General features: G+C 43.3%; 1 protein-coding gene across 2 annotated transcripts in view; it reads right to left on the bottom strand.

Annotated features, from left to right (window-relative positions):
• Positions 1 to 19,507, bottom strand: part of DHPS (deoxyhypusine synthase) — a 352,040-nt gene extending 332,533 nt beyond the window's left edge. Inside the window, exon 1 of one of the 2 annotated variants that reach the window (XM_078689208.1) lies at positions 19,424 to 19,507. The gene's annotated coding sequence lies outside the window, so the exon portion shown is untranslated. Of the gene's footprint in view, positions 1 to 15,255; positions 15,372 to 19,423 lie in introns of those variants that run through there. The other variant, XM_078689207.1, reaches the window with a different exon arrangement.
• Between the last annotated feature and the right edge of the window lie 3,642 nt (positions 19,508 to 23,149).

The following is a 23,149-nucleotide window of genomic DNA, read 5'->3' on the forward strand; positions in this document are numbered from 1 at the left end:
ATCCCCAGCCTAAAACAGGTTAATAAAAATCTGTCATAATTGCCGTGAACAAAGGTCAAATAGGGTTGAATATCAAAAGTGGTTAATAACAATTGATGTTGCAGGACAGTTGGTTTTAAAATCTCTGTTGACATTCTTAGAGTGTCCAACAGAGTCAGGCCCTCTTTCCTCAGGTCTTTTCTAGATACAGCCGAGATAGTAAGAGGATTTAAGAAATACTCTGGTTTACCGAGATCCTTACAAAACTTAAACACATATCTCAGCCAGGGGATCCTCATTACTCCTTCCAATTTCAAAATATCAGACAGAATGTCCCTATTCAGCTTTGTTTCCTCTTTTGTCCACAGCCTGTGCCATAGTAGCACTGGCTCAAGCTTAATTAAGTCAGATATGAATGGAAGGCCTAATTCTGCATGGCAGATATACCCTGAGCTACTGTTTGGAACAGCTAAAATATATTTTAAGAAAGAGTTTTCAACTACCTGAATGGGTGTAGAGTCGGCAAAGCCCCATAACCCACTCCCATAAGTAGCAGCAGATACACATTTTGACTTATAGATTTTAATTATCTCGGCGGGAGGTCTTTTACCCAATTTTTTGGCAAAATTGATAAGGGCAGAAGTAGAACGTGCCATCGCCAGTTTCTTGTCTGCTACAGCTTGGGCCCAGGACTCATTCTGTGCAAATAATATGCCTAAATAAGAAAATTGCTTGGTTGCCTCAAGCTTCTGTCCTGCAATAAAAACAGCCCTGTTAATCTTAAAACCCTTGCCACAGCGCATAATGAATGTTTTGGAAGAGTTCACCCTTAATCCAAGATCTTTCATGAAGAGTGTAAAACTATCCACTACGCGCTGAAGACCCACTTGGGTACGAGACATTAGCACAGCATCATCTGCGTACAAAAGGACCGGGATTGGGCGGCCGGATACATACGGGGAATCTAAGCTATCTTTGCACAAGGCCGCCTCCAAACCATTTATATACAGATTAAAAAGGAATGGAGCCAGGACACATCCCTGCCTGACTCCACTCCTAATCGGGATTGCAGCCATGCGTTTACCCTGCAGGCCATAGTGAACACGAGCTGACACGTCGCTATAAAAACGTTTAAGAAAATAAATAATATTTACATCAACCCCTAAGTGTCCTAGCAAGCTCCATAGTTTAGAGTGGACCACGCAGTCAAATGCGGCCGAGAGGTCCACAAAAGCTAGGAACAGATTTCCTTTCTTAGCCCTTGTGTACTTTCCCACCAGCATTAAAAGATTTAAGCCTTGCTCTACCATTCCTAGGCCCACCCGGAATCCATATTGTAAGTCAGATAAAATGGAGTTGTCATCAGCCCACTCCAGGAGACGCTCCACGATTATCCGCCCAGCTATCTTTGTGAAAGAATCCAGGAGGGAGATAGGTCTATAACATCCCGGATCCTGTCTTTCCCCTTTTTTGAAGATAGGCACGATTATGGACTCCCCCCAGGTAGATACAAATCCAGTATTACAGCTTGCATTAAGCACCTGGACCAAAAGAGGCCCCCACAGAGAAATGCTTGCCTTGAACATGTCCAAGGGGACACCATCCGGGCCAGGTGCTTTACCACCCTGGCTAGCATGGAGGGCCCTTTCAACTCCCTCCAAGGTAAACGCCAAATTCCTTGAATTAGAATAGACAACAGTGGGACAAAGGGCAAGTGATAATTCATCTCCCTCGTAAACCTGAGCAAAGTGCCTAATCCAATCCGCTTCTGGAATGGCTATCTCTATTTTAGGGCCAGTCTCTTCCGCTAGGAAAGGCGTTCTAATGACCTTCCAAAAGCCTGCACTATCATTATTTACAGATGCTACATGCAGAGCTTCCCAGGCCTCTAGTTTTAACATGTTCTTCCTGTCTCTAACTGCTAGTTTATATAAATTCCTAAGTCTCCTCACCTCAGTGATACTTCTTAGATTTTTATGTAGTTCTTTCTTTAAGAGTGCATAGGCTTGGGTGCATTTAGAATCAAACAATCCTCCCTGTGATCTGTTATTTTTAGAATGCCTAGTAAGAGAGTTCCTTATTGTACTTGTAATTGTTAAAAAAGAGGCAAGGAGAGTTACTGGGGCGGTATCTTCACCCAAGCATATCGCAAACTCTGAACTACAATTAACAACTACTGTTTTAAGTATTTCTGATGGTTCAACCACGGCCCATCGTAGAGAATAGCCATGTGTGCTACCAATAGATAAGTTCTCTCGAACTCTGTCTCTTTTATTAATCCTTAAAGTGTTCTTGGTTGGCAGTAAGATGGCCCGACAGAGAGGAAAATGGTCACTTAGTGAATTATTAGAGACTTTGAAAGAATGAATTCTATGAGCGTGATTACTAGTGGCAAGAACATAATCAATAGTAGAGCAGCAACCCCTGCCATTAAATGTTGGAGGGAGAGAAGATGGCAATACACATAATTCATTAGCAAAACCAAGATCAAAATTGTTAAGTACTTCATTTAGTTGTTCACCCAGAGCAGTATGACTAAAATGAGATGGACGCAAGCCCTCTTCCCATAACACTCCACATCGGTTATCTTCAGCCTTTGTACATAAAGTACAATTAAAATCGCCTGCCAAAAGAATCATCACATCTTTCCTTCTACTTTTAACCAGGCAGGATAGAACTTTAGACATAATGTTAATAACATTTGATACTTCACCCGAGGGGATATTGTTATAGAAATTAACCAGGGTAATAGAGGTAACAGAGTCCAGATCAAGTACTAAAAGTTGAAAGTAAACTTTTTTAACGGGCTCTGTAACCAGTTTTAAATTCAGATTATTGGAAAGGTAAACACTCAGCCCTCCCTTAGCTCTCCCGCGCACTGCCTCAACTGCCGGGGTGTGATATGTCTTATACCCATTTAAATGGACCGCTTCCTTAGTCCAAGTTTCCTGGAAACAAAGCAGTTCTTGGGACTGAATAAAATCCTGCCAGAGTAGATTATTAATTTTTGATTCAATTCCAGCAATGTTCCAGGAGGTGACATGACATAATAAGGATACAGCAGGGGTTAGAGCAGATACAGGAGGGCTAACACCTTCCAGTGACGAACCATTGGGGTGCATTAACTCAGAGCCAGCTTCGGGAACCACTTTCCCCTTGGTGGTACTCTCAATCCCCGGAATCCTAGGCTCCTCCACCCTCTCACTCATAAGGTCCCCCTGATTGGGCATAAGGTTATGTTGGGCTACTTCACTCGGTAGATTTACGGGGTTCTCCATTTGCAGTCAGTCATTAGTTTGTAGGCCACTCAAAACATCAAAATGATTTGATGTCGGTATACAATATCTTACTCGTCAAGGACCCAAGTAATTCTCAGCTAGACGTTGAGGGCCTGGGTACATTACAGAATCCATGGGACGATAAAAAAAGCCCAAAGGTAAGATGTTGATATCCTCGGTGTTAACCATCCCATTGAAACCCCCCTCAATGATGTTACTTACAAAATGCGGGGTCCTAAAAGTTAAGATAACACAATCTCCATTTAAGGATTTAGGGAATGAACCTACCCAGCTAACCCTTCTAGCTATTTTGAATTCAGAAAACAGAGACTTTTTAAATCCAGTCCTAGTGGTTAGAAAATGAAGAGATTTATTCCTCAGTGTTGACCAGTGTTCAAAAACATTGGGGGGTAAAACTGGAACATTAGCTAGAACAACTGTATATGGCGTGGCTTCTGGCGGTAGATTTAAAGTTAGTGAAAGTTTGTTTGGGCCATCCCTTTGGCCAGGTTGGTCTCTGCCTATCTCACAGTTAGTGTTACCATTAGCGTTACCTCCCCTATTTGGGCCTTTTGAGTTTACCTCACTGGTTCCGATGTTACACGCTGGTTTAATATATTCTAGTATGGTATTAGCCTCCCTGTTTTCCGGGGTTTATCCATAACCGAAGTCGTACCCTTAGGGCTTTCTATCATTTTATCGGGGGATGGGTGAACTAATATGTTAGTATGAGCCATCTGGATAGATTGACAGATTTTAGTCATCTTCTCCTCATATTAGCTACCCGAGTTTCTATAGTAGTAATTTTTAAGTGTATAGGCTCTAAGAGTGTCGTCATCAAAGTCTTCATTCTTCCCCAAAAGTTCTCATCCTCTTCAGGTTTACCTAAACTATTTTGGTCGGGAACACTATCTGCGTGGCCATTAGGCTTGGCTACGTTTATACCCTTTTTTCCTTTCCTTCCAGGGGGATTTGCAACCACTTTACGTTGATTTGGATTACCCTTCCCTTTAGGCTTATTTACAGGGGGTTCTTCCTTGCTTATATGATTGCGTTTATATTTTGCCTTTTGCCCTCTGGTTATTACGTGTGGACTTACATTATTATGCCTGGGTGATAATACCAAACTAGAACTTAAAGGGGAATCGAGTCTCACCTGACCTAGAGAACCATCAATTAAAGAAGGGGTCTCATCATTCGATGGCAGCATCGTATGTGTCAGAGAGAGTCTACTGGGCTGGAGAGGGGGTTCAAGGGACAATCTTTGCTGAGTGAGCGCAATTTCATGGTTAAGAACGGATTCTGCCCTTAACAAAAAGGCGTCCAAGGTCCCTACAACGGATCTGTTTTTGGGGGTATTGATCTTATTCATGCTTTCGCCACAATGTACAAAACAATAGTCAGTAAATTAAATAATATCACGAAACTAACGAAAAGTACCAAGTCCAACTTCTTAGTGGGGTGGCCCAGCCCAGCCTCTTCCGGCCCCTGATGACCACAGACGGCCCGCCCTTGTCCCGGGCTTCTCCCGGCACCGCCCATGCGCGTCCCTCGCTGCGTGGGGGAAGGCGGCGCTTTAAGCGCAATGACAGCGCCTCCCCCAGCAGCAGCAGCTGTGTTGAGTTGGGTCTCTCGAGCGGCAGCAAGGGCAGTCAGGTGCACCCCTGACACCACGAGTCCCACCAGGGCAACAGGCACACAGGACGCTAGAATGGGCATCTCCACCCACACCTCAGCACGGCAGCGGGTCAACAGCAAAGGTCCACAGGTCCGCAAAGCACAAAAAAGAATCTGAAAAAGGGCCCCAAAAAATCCAACTAAAAATACCCTGCGCCTGAAACACTAACACACAGCATTCATTATTGTAAGGTAAATTCGTGTGCCCCCAACCAGTCTTTCCTTCCCATTATCTACAGCGGAGGCATACTGGGCACTTACCTGTGCCGTTTGGACTTGGTAGCTCCGGTGGTGCCCAGGGGCACCTTCTGGTGATGCGGAAGGTCGCGCGGGCCCAACAGCTCTTGCAGGACTTGTTTTGAAGAACTTCCAAGCAAGTGCTCTGGTGTTGAGGTGCTCCCCACTGTGTAGGTGACAGACACTGCACAGTCACCCTCCAATGTGCTGGTGTCTAGGGCTGTGTCCCCTCTGTTCAGGTGTGACTCACATTGCGCTCCCCACTGTGCAGGTTTCCTTCAGGGCAGGTGTCCACCACTCTGCAACAGACTTGTCAACTTGAGAACAAAATCGGCATTGTAAGGAGGGGGTATAACCTTGAAGGGTGGCGGGGCCTTATTCCCCGAACTCCCCAAGAAGGCCTTCTGCCCCTGTCCCCAGCCCCAGGGCTTTAAGTGGGCCAGGTCACACTGGGTCTGAGCACTGGCAGTTTCTTAGGTCTTGCCTAGCGTTGGAACCTGCATGCGCTCCTCACTCTGCGAGGCGTATAGTAATTGATAACATTTCAGAAGGGGACTTGAAGCCACGCCCATCATTTTGATTGGCTGGCATCACCATTTATGCTAAACGCTGGGTCATAATTGTGAACGAGGCTGCTTTGTTACCGCCATGTCTCCTCTCGGCCAGCCCATCCGGACTCGATCGTTTGCTTGCGGGATTATCCTGTCTCTTACATTACTCGGTGTAGGCACTTTTTTCATTAAACTGAAGCTGCTTTGACGTCACTGGTGCGCAGCAATGCGCACCGGCGCCTATGTTGTTTGCTTAGGGACTCATCCCTCGGCGACTCTCCCTGCAGCGGACCCAGTGATGGAAGCCCCTTTGTCCCCCACACACAGCACCGCCGTCTTTAATCAGCCTCTGAATTATGTGTGTATCCTGGGCGTCATAGTGCTGTAAAGTGTCCGAAAAAAACACAGTACGTCGACGCCTCCCAAAACACCTAAGACAAAGAAATAAATGGCCGTTCCCCCTGAGGCCCTCCTTAGCAGGGTCGGGTCAACCAGGTCGTCATCTATGCAACTGCCAGGCTACAGATCCTGAGGATTTGTGCTTGTTCAGCGCAGTACGTGCAGTGTTGAAAAGCAAACAATAGGCCTAACGCCTACCTTTGTTCAGGTAAATTAGCAAACAGTCCCTTGGAGCGGAGGGAAACCATCTTTTACATCGCATGACAGAAAAGGTGGATTCTCTGGATTACCTGCACGCTGTAGGGGGAGGGACCAGGGCTGCGAGGTGTGAAGAGTATCGCTGGAGCGTATTCCAACTTTTAGAAATGTGGTCACAGAATTACAGTGAGGTAACCTGCGGGTACACGTACTGTGTGTGACTGACATTGCTATAAAAGCCACATAACGAACGAAAGAAATGCAAGACGCATTCCAATAGTGTAAAATTTGTATAGCACCTCATAACCCTGATGAGGAGCCGAAGCGTGATGCGCAGTTCGTCGGAGTGACGCGTACCACTGGGTGAGGGCAGGATCAGCGCGTGCCCCTACACCCTCGGGATCCGTGGTCACTATGTGCGTCCCGGGGAGGTGCGTGCAAGATTGAGACCGGGTCCAAGTACCGTACGTGTATTTGTATGGCGTGTATCCATGTCTACTGTACTGTATTTTACTCCCATTTACCCCTAACAGAAATCGAGACATGGTTCCATCTCCTCGGTACATTCTGCAGCTCCAACTTGCATTGCACAGGAAGCTGGAAAGCACGGAATGGATCCGTGCTACCGGATCAGGTTGGCTTGCGCCTGGAGGGCGGTGCAAATCAGCAAGAGAACAATAGCAGGCACTGCAGTGACGGGGCCAGTAAACGCTCTGCTGTGTATTGGTTCAGGGGTTATTCCATGGCCATGGACTAGGGGCAAAGATTTCACTACATCAAGCAATAATGCTGTATGTGATTGGATAAACTTAGTAAGGCCTACCAGCATTGGGCAGCCAGGAGTTATGACATGCTGCCCTTTATTATTGGGGTCACTGAACTGCTTGGTGTCTTAGCTTTGGAAACGCTCAAGTCTCTTTTAAAAAAAAAATATTTTTATTTATTGACAAACTGATGAGGAGAACATGCCATAGAATACAAAAAGCCAAAATTTTACAAAGTAAAAATCAATAATTTCCATAGCAAATTTTTCATATTCCGCTTAGTACACAGGTAAAGAAAAAGGTTATTCAAATTATTAGAAGCAAAACAAACCAACAGAAATGTTGCGAGTATTATTATTGATTGGTGACCCATTACAAAAAGAAAGTTCATTAAATAAAGTTACCCCAAATGTTTCTACATTTTCTTATTGACCGAACCCCTCTGAGTTTAGCCAAAGCAAACTCCATGGAGTGAATTTCATTTACTTATAGCCACCAGTCTCCAATGTTAGAGGGCTTTGGAGAAATTTAGGCTCTAGCTAAAGTTAGTTTAGCACAGGAAAGAACAATCGTAACTAATGCAGGCCGGGTCACAGATAGAGGCTGTCTATCCAGTAGTACTGTTAAAGCAGTAATAGATGGTAAGGAAATCGCCTTAATTTAGAAAACTTTCTGTAATTCGACCCAGAATTCTTTTAAGACAGGACAAGAGAACAGCATGTGAACCAAATCTGCTGCAACAGCTTGGCACTTAGGACATTTAGTGCGTTCACAAGAGATGTTGTTAAGGGACCATTTGGAAATTCTTTCCGGTGTATAGTACAACATACAGGTAGTTCTAAACTGTTGCAGCCTTAAGCTTGATGATCGCACGAGGTTGTAACTCAAGTCTCATGCACACCATATTCCTAAATTATCATTCGATCGGAGCGCATTTGTCCTTCTTTACTTTCCAGTCCTCCACCCCCAGCTCTTCCGCATGAGAGGCGCTATGTAATTCGCCTTACAGGGTTTCCGCTCTTACAGCTGTCAAAAACTGTGAGCACTGTATGCCCCTACAGCATTCAGGAGCATGAGCAGGACATTTCTCTGTGCTCATGCTCTGAAGGTGGTGAAATACACTTTTATAACGATTTATCTGCCATTCTGAGGCTATGTGGGCGTAAGCTGCCATGTTTGACATGGCGCACGCTCTGGTATGTGGTTTTTTGTTGTTGCGCAGTTTGGTCCTTGCTTTTGTGCTTTGCGCTTTAGGGCGGACTGCTAGAGTAATCAGTAATGGATTTGCCCAATAGGGTGCATGCGCCTTTGCATCAACCCCCTGCTGACCTGTGAACATGGGCTACAGAGCCAACTTTCTGACTGAAGCATGGACGGCCTTTCTTCAGACAGCATCACGCCGAAACTAAATATGACACCGGGATGAAGAGCCCCAATTGGGGCAAACCCAGTCCTGGGTTCCTTGTGCTCCTGGCCTAGCAGTTCGGGCTGGACTGTTCCCATGAACGGCAGGGTGAAGACTGATTTGCATAAGGCTTGGTCCAAACTGAGGAGGCGTGTTGGACAAAAGAATTATGCATTCAATGCTACCCTGAATTATTGCCAGTGGTTAGTCTTATTGCAAGCATTCCTCCCATCACCTTTGGTGTGTTTGAAGTAAAGTCTAGTGGCCTGCTCTGAACAACAAGCATTTGCAATGCAATAGGTCTCGCATTTACGCAAGTTTAAACTCCTGGCATTGTACATGACAATGCGTTTTATTTATGTTTTAAAAACCAAAACATAAATAAAAGGCATTGTCATTTACAATGCCAATAGCTCAAACTTGTGTAAATGCGAAACCTATTGCACTGCAAATGCTTGGTAAGCGTTGTAGGAGAAGTGAAATCCTTTAAAGAGAGTCATTTTCTCTCTGGATTTCCCTTCTCGTTTTTAAACTCAGGAGCAGCAACATCGTTGTGGTGTCAGCAGGGCTTTAAGAGGAAGTTTTTTCAATAATATACACAACAAGCCATAGTTGCTGCTTATTTGTCTTGTGCAGCTAACAACCATTGACAAAGCCAATATTCCTGCCTTGTTGTAGGTATGATGTTACTTGTTGTATCATATATCTGGATGCAATGACAAACCGCGAAATACAAGTCAGGCGGCACACTATGCTAAGGACAGATTTTTAGCTTATGTGTTTTAGGCCACGCCCTTAATTACATTGACCACGCCCCTTTGAGAGCCCCCCTCAGTTTTTTCATCCCACTTAAAGCCCTGCCCAGTCGAATCTATGACAGAATATCGAGAATGCAAATATCGACAGACAAAATATCGGTGCTGGAATATCGAAGGCAAGTATATCGACACCCTATCTACAACATGGTAAGTACAAAAATATCGAAAATAAAATATCGATGTTAAAAATATCGTAATTAAAAATATCGATTTTTTTCAAGTAACATTTTTTTTTAATTAAATAAATAATACTTATATATAATTTAAACTTATTTAAAAATGTATTATAATGTTTAAAATTAATAAATAATACATATTTAATATTAAACATTTAATTAAAATTAAACATACAATATATAATATATACTTAATTAAGATATATATATTTATTAAATTATTTAAAAATATTAACAAATACTATAAATTAAAAATACATCAACACTCATAAAATAATAACATAAATAATAATAAATAATTATATTTAATAAATAACAACAATTAAATATACTTTCAATATTTTTTAAATTAATTAAATACATTATGTAACATATTAAATACATAAATAAATATAAATAATATTGGATAGCGTAAGGGTAAAAATTATTATTCAAACTCCAAAGGGTGCAACAGTAGGGAAAGCGTTGGATAGCAGGTGGGTAAAAATTACTATTCCCACTCCAGTAACTGCAATAGTATGGAAAGCATTGGATAGCGTAGGGGGAAAAATTACTATTCCCACTCCAGAGATTGCAACAGTAGGGAAAGCGTTGGATAGCGGGTGGGTAAAAATTACTATTCCCACTCCAGTGAGTGCAACAATAGGGAAAGCGTTGGATATGGTACTGGTAAAAATTACTATTCCAACTCCAGAGGGTGCAACAGTAGGGAAATCTTTGGATAGCATAGGGGTAAAATTACTATTTCAACTCCAAAGAGTGCAACAGTAGGGAAACAGTTGGATAGCATAGGGTGAAAAATTACTATTCCCACTCCAGAGAGTGCAACAATAGGTAAAGCGTTGGATAGCGGGTGGGTAAAAATTACTATTCCCACTCCAGTGAGTGCAACAGTAGGGAAAGCGTTGGATAGCGGGTGGGTAAAAATTACTATTCCCACTCCAGAGAGTGCAACAGTAGGGAAAGCGTTGGATAGCGTACGGGTAAAAATTACTATTCCAACTCCAGAGAGTGCAACAGTAGGGAAAGCGTTGGATAGCGGGAGGGTAAAAATTACTATTCCAACTCCAAAGAGTGCAACAGTAGTGAAAGCGTTGGATAGCGTAGGGATAAAATTACTATTCCAACTCCAAAGAGTGGAACAGTAGGGAAAGAGTTGCATAGCGTAGGGGGAAAAATTACTATTCCCACTCCAAAGAGTGCAACAGTAGGGAAAGCGTTGGATAGCGGGTGGGTAAAAATTACTATTCCCACTCCAGTGGGTGCAACAGTAGGGAAAGCGTTGGATAGCGTAGGGGTAAAATTACTATTCCAACTCCAAAGAGTGCAACAGAGAGGAAAGAGTTGGATAGCGTAGGGGGGAAATTACTATTCCCACTCCAGAGAGTGCAACAGTATGGAAAGCGTTGGATAGCGGGTGGGTAAAAATTACTATTCCCACTCCAAAGAGTGCAACAGTAGGGAAAGCGTTGGATAGCGGGTGGGTAAAAATTACTATTCCCACTCCAGTGAGTGCAAAAGTAGGGAAAACGTTGGATAGCAAGTGGGTAAAAATTACTATTCCCACTCCAGTCGGTGCAACTGTAGGGAAAACGTTGGATAGCGGGTGGGTAAAAATTACTATTCCCACTCCAGTAAGTGCAACAGTAGGGAAAGCGGTTGATAGCGTACAGGTAAAAATTACTATCCCAACTCCAATGAATGCAACAGTAGGGAAAGAGTTGGATAGCGTAGGGGGAAAAATTAGTATTCCCACTCCATAGAGTGCAACAGTAGGGAAAGCGTTGGATAGCGGGTGGGTAAAAATTACTATTCCCACTCCAGAGAGTGCAACAGTAGGGAAAGCGTTGGATAGCGGGTGGGTAAAAATTACTATTTTCACACCAGTGAGTGCAACAGTAGGGAAAGCGTTGGATAGCATAGGGGTAAAATTACTATTCCAACTCCAAAGAGTGCAACAGTAGGGAAACATTTGGATAGGGTAGGGGGAAAAATTACTATTTACACTCCAGAGAGTGCAACAGTAGGGAAAACGTTGGATAGCGGGTGGGTAAAAATTACTATTCCCACTCCAGAGGGTGCAACACCAGGGAAAACGTTTAATAGCGTAGAATTTTATTTTAACATACTTATAAATTATTCTTATATTTGAAATAATGTATAAATAATTTTTTAAATACATCAACATCAATAAAATACAATTACTAATTAATAAAACCAATGATATTTTAAAAAATTAACTGACAATAAATTAACAACAAACACCATTAAATAATAATAATTAAATATTACTCACCAAATAATGAAAATAATAAAAATAACTATTTATCATAAAAATAAAAATTCAATTTATTTTACAAATAAAATTTAAGAAACAATATACAATATATAAAAAAATTGTAAAAAAGTTTACCAATTAATTAATGATTTTTTCTAGTTATTAAAAAATAATTACGATTTAAAAATATTAATTCCCAATTAAATAAATTTATTATGTTTAAAAATAATTATTTGCCATTTAATAATTAATTAATACATTAATTATCAGTAAACAAATTGTTTAAATAATTAAATATTTACAATGAAATCACTTCCCACCCAATACCCCTAGAAAACAACAACACGCTCCAATACTAAAACATCACATTTAATAAAAATTAACAATAATTACCAATTAAATAATTAATTTATCAATTAAAATAATTAATTTCCAATTAATAAATAATTACAAAATACATTATACATCAAATAAATTAATTATTTACAATTAAATTACTTCCCACCCTATTCCCCAATAAACCCATAACCCACTCTGGTACTGAAACATAACATTTAATAAAAATTAATATTAATTACCAATTAATAAATTAATTTATCAATTACAATAGTTAATTGCCAATTAATGAATAATTACTAATTTATTTTTACATAAAATTAATTAATTAATTACAATAAAATCACTTCCCACCCTATTCCCCTATAAACCCACAACCCGCTCTGATACTAAAAAATTACATTTAATAAAAATTAACATTAATTACCAATTAAATAATTAATTTATCAATTATTATAATTAATTGCCAATTAATATTTAAATTAAAAATTATTTACACATAAATAAATCATTAATTATTTACAATTAAATTACTTCCCACCCTATTCCCCTATAAACCCACAACCCGCTCCGGTACTAAAACATAACATTTAATAAAAATTCACATTAAATACCAATTAAATCATTAATTTATCAATTAAAATAATTAATTGCCAATTAATAATTAAAATAAAAATGTATTACACATAAAAATATCATTAATTATTTACAATTAAATTACTTCCCACCCTATTCCCCTATAAACCCACAACCCGCTCCGGTACTAAAACATATAATTTACTTAAAAATTAATTTATTAATATATAAAAAAAAATACACATATAATATAAATTAATTTAAATACTTAACAAATACATATAACACATACATAATAAAAAACATAAAAATAATACTAATATCGATATTAGTGACATCGAAATTAGTTACATCGATATTAGTGACATCGAAATTAGTTACATCGATATATATGCTATCGATATTACTAACTTCGATATTACTTACATTGATATAAATAAATTTGATATTACTTACCTTAGGATCGATATTCTGTCCAACGATATTCTTGACATCGATATTCATGACCTTCGAAATTTCAAACACGATATTTTGGTAGGTCGATATTTACAACTCGATATTTTGACTGTGTACCTGCCCAGTCCCCATGAAACCCTCCTTCCACCAAACACAACGATATCAAAAGGTTGTTGAGGCTGCTAGTGACACCATAGGGTATTTTTACATCCCTTAATGGGCATTGACTGCTTGCAGCCTCAAAAGACGAGCTGGAAATCCAGCCACAGTGTGATTTCGGCTCCTCACTGGGTGACAGCGTGAAGGAAGCCGAAATCGTGCAAGCAGGTGTCCCCTCTGCTCAGGTGTTGCTCACAGTGGGGTAATTTATAACCATGGATGTAGGGCTACACAACGCTCGTGTAGTTTGCGTAGTTTGCGCAATTACACGCTATGCAAATTGCACGTAGCACAGTGCAAAAATGCGTAGCGCAGCGGGCATTCTTTGCTTGCTCGCGGCCCTCAACATCAAGTTGGCGACCGCGAGCAAAATAACATCCCGGCGAGACTTTTTCCTCGTTCACGATCAGCAACTTCAAGTTGCCGATCGCGAGCGTGGAAAATAAACCACCCGGCGAGATTCTCAACACGGGGAGGTCAGGTTTCTCATTGCGAGTGGTCTCGTATGCTCACGACCGCTCGCGATGAGAAACTACCAGCCCCGAACAGGCCATAGCGGGCACCGGGCAATCCCCCGGTGCGCCGCACGGGTGGGAGCCGGTTTTGGGTCCCTGGGGGCCGTTTTTGTTACAGGGCCGTTTTGCAGCATAGATGTAAAATCGGCCCTGTAACAAAATCATCCGAAAAGCAGCCCCGGCAAAGAGCTCGGTGGCACCTCCAACCCCTCTCCCCCCAGTGGGGAGGAGGGGCCGGCCGAGCACTTTGCCAGGGCCGGTTGTGGTTCCAAGTCCGGCCCTGGAAACTACCATTCCACGTTGAGAAAGCTGCAGCTCGAGTACAAATCTACTCTAGCAGCAGAAAACGACCGCTTGCACTGTTCAAGATACAGTTTGTAATAATTGCACAGTGCGGAGAAGCATCCGGCAATACAATCAGTGCGAACATCATTTTGCACAGTGCACTTCGCAGTTTGCGTAACTTGCGTAGTGCGAAGTGCACTTCGCGTAGCTACCCGTAGCGCTACTACGCAAACTACACCCAGGGTTAGTAACCAGCATCGGATTGGTAACGCGGGCATTCGGGCAATGACTGAGGGGCCGGTGTCTAAGTCCCTACTGTGGGCTGCTTTTTTGAGCAGTCTGGGGGCCGATTTGGGCGCTGTCTCTATTGTTTGAACAGCCAGCGGCCCAGTGGGTGTCTGGGTGACCTTTCTATAGGCAGATGGGTGCTCGTTACCTCCAGTTTAGCAACAGGCAGAGGTATCACTCCCTTAGTCTCGCTGGCTGGCCCATTAACGTGTGCATACTGAGTGGGGGCAGGAGCCTGAGCAGAAGTGGCCTCACTTGTTTCCAGGTGTATTTCAGCAGTGTAAACTGACGTGTACATTTTTTTTTACCCCCATTAGCCCCCCGCACTCCCTCCCCGTCGCTTTTCTTTTTTTATAGGATTACAAGATTATAAAATCACGCCGAAGCAGTCATTTGAGGTAAGGCATTATTCAAATATGGGCCGATTTTTTTTTTGCGTGCCCGGGCCGATTTTCAATCCCAATCCAACCCTGTTAGTAATTTATAGAGAAAGAGTGAGCAAAAGAGTAAGGGAAGGAAAGATACATTTGAGAGTCTTAAGACTGTCAGACTAAAAGAACAGGAGGATAAAGCAAGGAAACGTGAAAAGAATAAGCAAGAATATATTAAAGGAAGGGTGAGAGAATTAATGACTGTAAGGACGAAAGGATAGAGAGCAGATTGAAACGATCGATAATTGAAGTAGTGAATGGATGGGTAAGTGAAAATATGGATGCATAGACATATTGATGGGTAATAGCATGAAGGATATACTATAGCTATATATGAAAGGGTGAAAGTATGGCTAGTGGATGTGTGGATGGAAAGGAGAAGATGCTAGTAGAAAGAAGAAAGATGCTCGGAAGGACGACGAACGGGTGAAAGCAATAGATTTACTTACTTCTCGTGCGTTTCGAGGTTAGTGGTGTGGTTCAAGTGGGGGAAGGCGCTCCAGGGGATTCAGGTGTCCCCACTGCGCAGGTCTCCCCGTCAGTCCAGGTGTTGCCTCTCTCTAGCGGTCTCCTTTGGACGGAGGCTCTCTCTGCGATGCTTTTTAAGCGGGCGGACACCCGCTGAGGGTGGCGAGGAGGGCGGGGCGCCACACCCTCCACTCTCGCATTGCTGCCCTAGGGCAGTTCTGAACATTGTGTTTGTTATAGTTGAGTGACGTGGGGCGGAGGGTAGGTGTCGGGACGGCCTGGGTGTAGGAATACACACCGGTGAAGCAGGTCTAGTGAATGTCAGACCTGTCTGACAGCAGGGCCGCAGAATGTAGTCTCAGGTATTCACAGACCCTGGGGCCGCCCTGAAGGGTATAGGGTTTCGTCATGCGCCTGGACAGGGCACTTGTGAGTCTGCGAAGGGGTATGTGACCTCCGGGATGGGTAGCTCTCTGGTGCCTGGTACAGTAAAGGCTGATCTGAGAGACAGTCAGGGCTACTGGAATTATGCTGCGGGAGGGAGGACCAAGATTTATGCGGCAGGCTTAATTTGCTAACGAGAAACCATGAATTAAAGAGAGCGGGAGCCTCCTGCCCCCACGATACTCTTTATCAATAAATAATTAAATAAATACATATGTTGCTCTTTATCTTACAGATGGCGTATTAGCCTCAATCTCCCCGCCCCCTCCCCAGCAGGGGTGTCTGGTGGCATGACACAACGTGAGACAATAGTTCTTACCGCTCACAACAGACTACAATAGTCCGTCTCTGGGGCTTTATTTTATTTTTATTTATTTTATGCTTTTTTATATAGCGCGGACTTTACCCGAAGGTGTCAGAGCGCTTCACAATAGGAACAGTAATGATACACGAGGAGATAATTACAAGTGAACAAATTACAAAAGCAAACGTTAAGTTACATGAGTCAAAAGTGACAATTGTGAGAAAACAAAATACAAGAGGTACCAAAGGTACATTACAGGAGGAAAACGTTGCGTATGCAAGTTATAAAAAAAGCGTACCAGGTCACGCATCGAGAACAGAGCCACTTCCCGATCTCTCAGGCTCAGGCCTCTGTCAAGTTACTAGTCGTACACAAAATAGTCTAAGGTAAGGAGACAGAACATCCGGGATTTGCCGAGTGAGTCCTGGTTAGGTCGAAGCGGAACAGACAGCGCAGGTGTCTCGTTTGCTAAATACACCTGGTTTTCTATTTGCTGCTGGATTTATTTGTTTTTGGCTGTCCAGCTTGAGTTCGGTCCCCCAACCCGGTGAGCATACCTTGTTTACTGCATCCTTTCGACAGTATCCGATTTTTGTAAATATGCCTTTAAATCTTGTTCTTATCTCCGCACATTTGCTGTGCATTTAAAGATGGAGGTCTGTTGTCCGAGGAGTTTGATGTTTACCTCTCTCTGAACTCAAAGTGAGAGGATGGATGTGACAATAATTCCGGCTCCTGGGGGAATGGAATGCTGGAGGGATGCTGTAGAATGTTATATTTTTCGAGCACACAACAAAATGTAAATGTCTGTAAATTAACTTTACAGATATTTAAGAATATTATCATAATTAGGAAAGCACAAAGGAAGCATCTTTTTAGTAATTCTGGAGTGTGATTGAAACAAATATTTTAATAAGATCAAAACAAATCAATACACTGGAGGATAACATTTCCATTCATTTTTGTTTGTGCGCTGTATAGTTTTATTAGTAAAACTGTATGTCTGTGCAGATGTAAGAGCTCTAAAAACCTGGCTCTTTAACCTCCTGTAGTTCTTCTCCTTGTTTCTTCTCACTTTGATTCTGCAACCCAGTGCCGGGACACCTCCGTTGGAGGTAGCTGTGCACTCTATAAATTATATATTTTATATATATATAATTGAAGATGTGTTGTCTGTAAGGACAGTGTGCTACCATACCATACACACTCCACCTAATGCCAATCCACTCTACTCTGCACCACTCTACTCTATGCCGATGCACTCTGTGCCACTCTACCCTGCACCACTGCACTCTTCACCACTGCACTCTACACCACTCCAGTCTGGGCCACTCCACTCTACATCAATGCACTCTACTCTGCACCACTCCACTCTACGCCAGTGCACTCTACACCAATCCACTCTATGCCACTCTTATCTACTCTGGACACTGCACTCTACACCACTGTACTCTATCCATCTCACACTACTGCACTCTGTCACTGTACTCTACCCTGTACCACTCCACTCTACTCTGAAACAATCTACTCTGTGCCACTGACCTCTACGCCACCCTCCTCTATGCCACTGAAATCTACGCTGCACCACTCCACTCTATGCCGCTCTACTCTAGTATGCACTATGCTATACCATGCAACTGCACTCTATGCCACTCTACTCTGATCACTGCACTCTACCCCAGTGCGCTCGACACCACTTTACTGAAAATCAATGCACTCTACACCAATCTGCTTGGCATCACTGCAATCTACGCCACTCTATTATACTCTGCACCACCGTACTCTACACTACTGCTCTCTACACCACTCTACTCTGCACCACTGCAGTTTACCCAGTGCACTCTATGCCAGTATACCCTACCATACACCACTGCACTCTATGCCACTACTCTGTAATACTGCACTTTCTGCCTCTGAACTTTGCACCACTGCACTCTAGGCCGCTGTACTCTACTCTGCACTTCACTCTACGCAACTTCACTCTACTCTACACCAGTCCATGCTATGGCGCTCCACGCTCCACCACTCTACACTACCCAGAGTGACTCCAATCTACCCTTGCCACTCTAATCTACCATGCACCACTCCAATATATGCCAATCTGCTCTACCCTGCTCACTCCACTCTGTGCCACTGCACTCTACGCAAATCCATTCTACGCTACTCTAATCTGCTCTTCACCACTGCAATCTGACACTGCATTCCATGCCACTCTACTGTATGCCACTGCACTCTACTCTGTATTACTGCACTGTACCCTGCACCACTCAACTCTAACCTGCATCCCTCCCTGGCACTTCCCTCTACTTTGAAGCCACCTTCTCCACTTCACTGCACCCTACACAACTTCACCCTGAGTCACTGTTTTCCACACCACTCCACTCTGTGCCACTCTGATCTATGCCGCTGCACTGTGTGCCAAAATACCTCTCTACTCTAATCAGCACCACACCACTCTACCCTGCACAACTGCACTCTATGCCACTGCAATCTATGCTGTGCCATTCTACTCTTCACCATTGTAATCTACACCACTGCACTTTACTCTAGACCACTGCACTCTGCACGATGCACTTTACTCAAACCCAAAGCACTCTACACTAATCTACTCTACACCACTTCACTCTAAGGCACCCTACTCCAATCTAGGACACGCCACTCTATGCCACTTTAGACACTCTACTCCACTCTGTGACCCTCTTCTCAACTCCTTCTACACTATTCCATAACACTTTACTCCACTCTATCCTATGACTCACTTCTCTACTCTACTACTTAACACCATTACACTCTATGCCACTCCACTCTACAACAAGCTAATCCGTTTATGCCACTCTACTCAACTCCCTCTACACCACTTCATGTATGTTACTTTACTCCAGTCCAGTCTACTCTTTTCTACTTTAGGCCTCTCCACTCTATGACACTCTATGCCACTCCACTCTATGTACGCCCTTCCACTCTAAGACACTGTACTCCCTCCATGACACTTCACGCCATGCCACTCTATGACACTCTGTGCCACAACACTCTACACTATGTCACTCTACAACACTCTATGCCACAGCACTCTCCTTTATGCCATTAACTTTTAGCATGCTAAACAGTAGCCACACTGATGTGCAGCATGGCTAACACACATTGGATAGCTCCTGCCTGGGTGAGACCTACTGGCTATGCCAATGCTTGTTTTTCACCAGCTCTCCCAGTGCAATGCTAATTTGAGCCGATGGCCCCCTAACAGCACTCATTTTTGTGGACCGGCAATCATTTTTCCTCATAGCACATTTACATAGAGTGAGAGAGGGAAAAACAAACGAAGAAGAAGGAAGAGAAAGATGGGGGAGAACAGTGGCGTAGCAAGGGAGGGTGCGGGGGCGGTACGCCCTGGGCACACTTACCTGTGGTCATCACGTGGCGGCGGTTGCAGGAATCAGCAGCCCCCCCCCCGCTCTTATAGTCGGCTGCCGCAGGCGACAAACGCAAGAGCCGCCACTACACCGCTGGAGGAGAAACTGTCCTAAAGGGAGAAAAGCATGCATCAGCAGCAGTGAGATAAAGGGGAAGTACTTGATAACTGGATTCTTATTTCCAGTCCAGGGAGGACCTGGCCTGGGATTTCGGGCTGGTCTGTCCCTATGAGGCACATGGTCAAGACTGATTTGCATATGCTGGGTTCAAACTGGAGTGGCATGGGGAGCAAAAATGATGGATTTAGGCCCAGATCTCTGAACTGGGGGGAATGTATGACATTGTTCTGAATTCTATCAATTGTTCTTTTTGCATTCAAGTCATTATACCCTCATCTCTGTTCCCCTTGTCCCAGTGCTTATAGATTGAGGCATCTCCGCCTCAATCTGGAAGGACTGGGAAGAAGAGGACTACGAACACTGTGCAGTGAAGATTACCGGTAAGTAGTTGAATCATTCTGTGCCCCATGGCTGATGTAAAATTGAAGTCCTTCCTCTATGTTAGCTAAATGTCTTGATTGTTGGGTTTCAAAATGTGGTCACCGTTAGACTAAGTTCATATGCCTCTCCAAAGGTTCAGACAGCAGCGGTATCCTTCATATCACTTCACCGACACAGATAGCAGAGCTATGTTGGGACCTGCGCAGCCAGCAGAGCTATCTCTCAGGTCATATTTCGTACACAGACTCTACAGCAGAACTATTTCTTGATCGCAGCTTGCTTCTCTCCCTCTCATTCCAAGTTTCCCTCCTTTTCTCTACTCATTCTCACCCCTCCTTCATCTCTGTTTCTCCTCCCTTGTTCAGTTTCTTTCTTTGACACTGTATCTCATCCGTTTTCAGTTTCTCTCTTTTTCATCTGACGCTCAGTTGTTCTCTCTTAGACACTCATTTTCTCTACCTTGGTTTCTTTCTCTTTACCTCTCTGTTTAGATTTCACTGCTAATCATGTCCCTTTCTCACTCACTCTGATTCTTTCTCTATTTCGCTATGTATCACTCTCTCTTTCCCTCGTTCAATTCATGTTCTCTTTCGTTTTCTCTTTATCTCTGTTTCCCTTTCTTGCTCATTCCTCTCTTTGTTTACCCCACTTGTCTTTTGCTCTTTCTCTCGCTCACCCTTTCTGTTTTTCTCTACCTGTCGCCTAGTGTCTCTCTGTGCGTTTCTTTCTCTTACTTTCTTTTTGTTTTTGCGCTGGCTCACTTTCTACCTCTGTTTATCTACCTCCCTCTTTCTGTTTGTCTCCCACTCTCTTTTTCTCACTTTCTCGACATGCTTCTCTGTCCAGCTCAGTTTCTTTAATTATTCCCCCTTTCTATCGCTGTTTCCCTTTTTTACCCCCATTTCTTCCCTCTTTCAGTCATTGCTTTCTTTGTACAAATTTAAAAGCAAAAAAATGGCTTTATTTTGGCTGTCTCCAGCCTCAAATTGTCTCTGCTTCAATAGAAGTCAATGGGAGAAAGACAATCTACCATTTTTTTTATATCTCCCTTTTACTGCGTCTAAAATGAAATGTTGGGTGTATGTGTTGGTGTAGTAACGACTTAGAAGTGGGTTCTGGGGTGATGGGAGGGGGGAGAGGGTTTGGTTGCATGTCCCTGCCATCAAGCACTTATCCTCCTGAGCTATCACACTGTGATTGAAGGTGATGCTGCTTCCTTTGGAGTGTCTATCTTCTAGATGATACTGCTTTGGTAGATTTCCTTTATCTTATTTTATTTAAAAAGTTTTCTATAGATCGAACATGACCACCGGGGGGGTGTCAGAGGGCTTTACAGTATATAAGTCAGGGAGGGATATAAGGGGTAAAAAACAGATCAACCAAACACAAGCATTAAAAATGCAATAGGTCTCGCCTTTAGCCATTTGCTTTGCTATACAATACCATTAGCAAAGCAAATGGCTTTAACTTAATCAAAGCCGATTGGAGTCGTTTCTAAACCCTGTGGGTAGTTCAGCGCTATAGGACAATGTAATTAAAAGGACGCTGGTGCCTCGGGACACCGTGCAGGATCAGGTTTGGGCGGCGGCGTGCCTGTGCACACAGCACCGCCTAGGGGTGAACTCCTCCACTCCGGCAGCACTGAAGACAGGTGCAGGCGCTCGCGCTCCGCCTGAGCCCCGGCTCACGCGCCCCACTCGCCGGAAGGGCGCGTGGGCAGTTCTGACCCAGTGCCAGCTCTGCTTATGCTGCTCTCTACGTGTTTCACCGGACATACGAGACTTCTAATAATGAAAAAAGTATATCGAAATAATTCTTATACAAGTTTTGTTCTAGTTTTCTGATAATACTACTTCTAATTGATAAAACTGCATTGAGGGTGCGCCGTTGTCTCCCAGCGAGGAGGTGACACAATCTGACGTTGTTTTTTTTTTTAGCCCCCATACTAACATACTGACATGGAGTAAGGACGTTCAGAGGGTTAGTGCACATGCTGCAGTGCTGTGCGTTTATATTACAGGCCTCGGGCTCTGCCACGGCTAGCTCAACCTTTCACTTCCGCAGTACAAATGATTTGTGTAAATAGCCGCATCTCACATGCGGCATCTGCTACTACAGCACTTAGAAGCCAGGCCTTGTCAGCAAGCAGTGTATATGCACAATTATTATTTTTTTTCTCAGTTTTATATAGCTTGAACTCGACCCGAAAGTGTTGGAGAGCTTTACACAGTGCTTTAAGTTGGGTGAAAAAACTGAGGAGGGTCTCTGGGGCGTGGCCGGTGTAATTAAGGGCATGGCTGTTTCTGTCCTTGCATCCAGATATATATACTACAGCAAGTAACACTATCCTACAACAAGCCAACACTACTGGCTTTGCCAATGGTTGTTAGCTGCATAAGATAAATAAGCAGAAACTATGGCTTCGTTGCATATATAATATTGAAAATGCTTCCATTTTCAAATTATGAGACGGTGAAAGAACTATAACGAGTCTCTTAGAAGTTATGTTAAAGGCAGTGAGCAGTGACACTGCCGCAGAGTTAAGATGTATCTGTTCACGGAGGGTGAGGGTGAAACTTGACAGCCCGATAGGGACCCATCTCGGCACCTACATTTTAGAACTGCCGGTGCTGAGCACCGGCAAGACCCGCCCCACTTAAAGCCCTGGCTTCACCTGAGCACCAGTAACGTTACACAAGGACACGTTCATTTTTGGTGGGCATGGGGAGATTAAGTGATTTGCCCAGAATCAATGGATGTTGATTGAGCCAAATCAGACTCGAACCTGCTTCAGCCATTGCCAAAGTCAGCAACCCTTATGCCACATCCTCCATTAATAATGAAGGTGCTAAATTTGCTTCAGGCCGAGTTACTAGCTTGAGTGTATCGAAATGCGCGCCAATGTTACAGCGAGTCAGATTGCTGTAATGAAACATACACTTGGCGTATTCAGATGCTTTGCCGAGTTCATTTAAAAAACGCACACAGCTTACATAATGTTGTTTATTTCATTACCTCCTCGTCCTGTCTCCCCGTCCCATTCCTTACAAGTGAGCAGCTAGTCTGCTCCACAGAAACCTAGTACCTAGCAGAGCTTTTTGCCCCTCCCCCAGTATGGCGTCACCATCATGTGACAATAAATGTAAATGTAAATGTACAGGAATTTATATAGCGCAAATCACTGAGCGGTTTCTAAGCGCTTGCTTAGGGAACCCG

The sequence above is a fragment of the Lissotriton helveticus genome, chromosome 1_1 (assembly GCF_964261635.1).
Source record: "Lissotriton helveticus chromosome 1_1, aLisHel1.1, whole genome shotgun sequence".
NCBI classification, from domain to species: domain Eukaryota; kingdom Metazoa; phylum Chordata; class Amphibia; order Caudata; family Salamandridae; genus Lissotriton; species Lissotriton helveticus.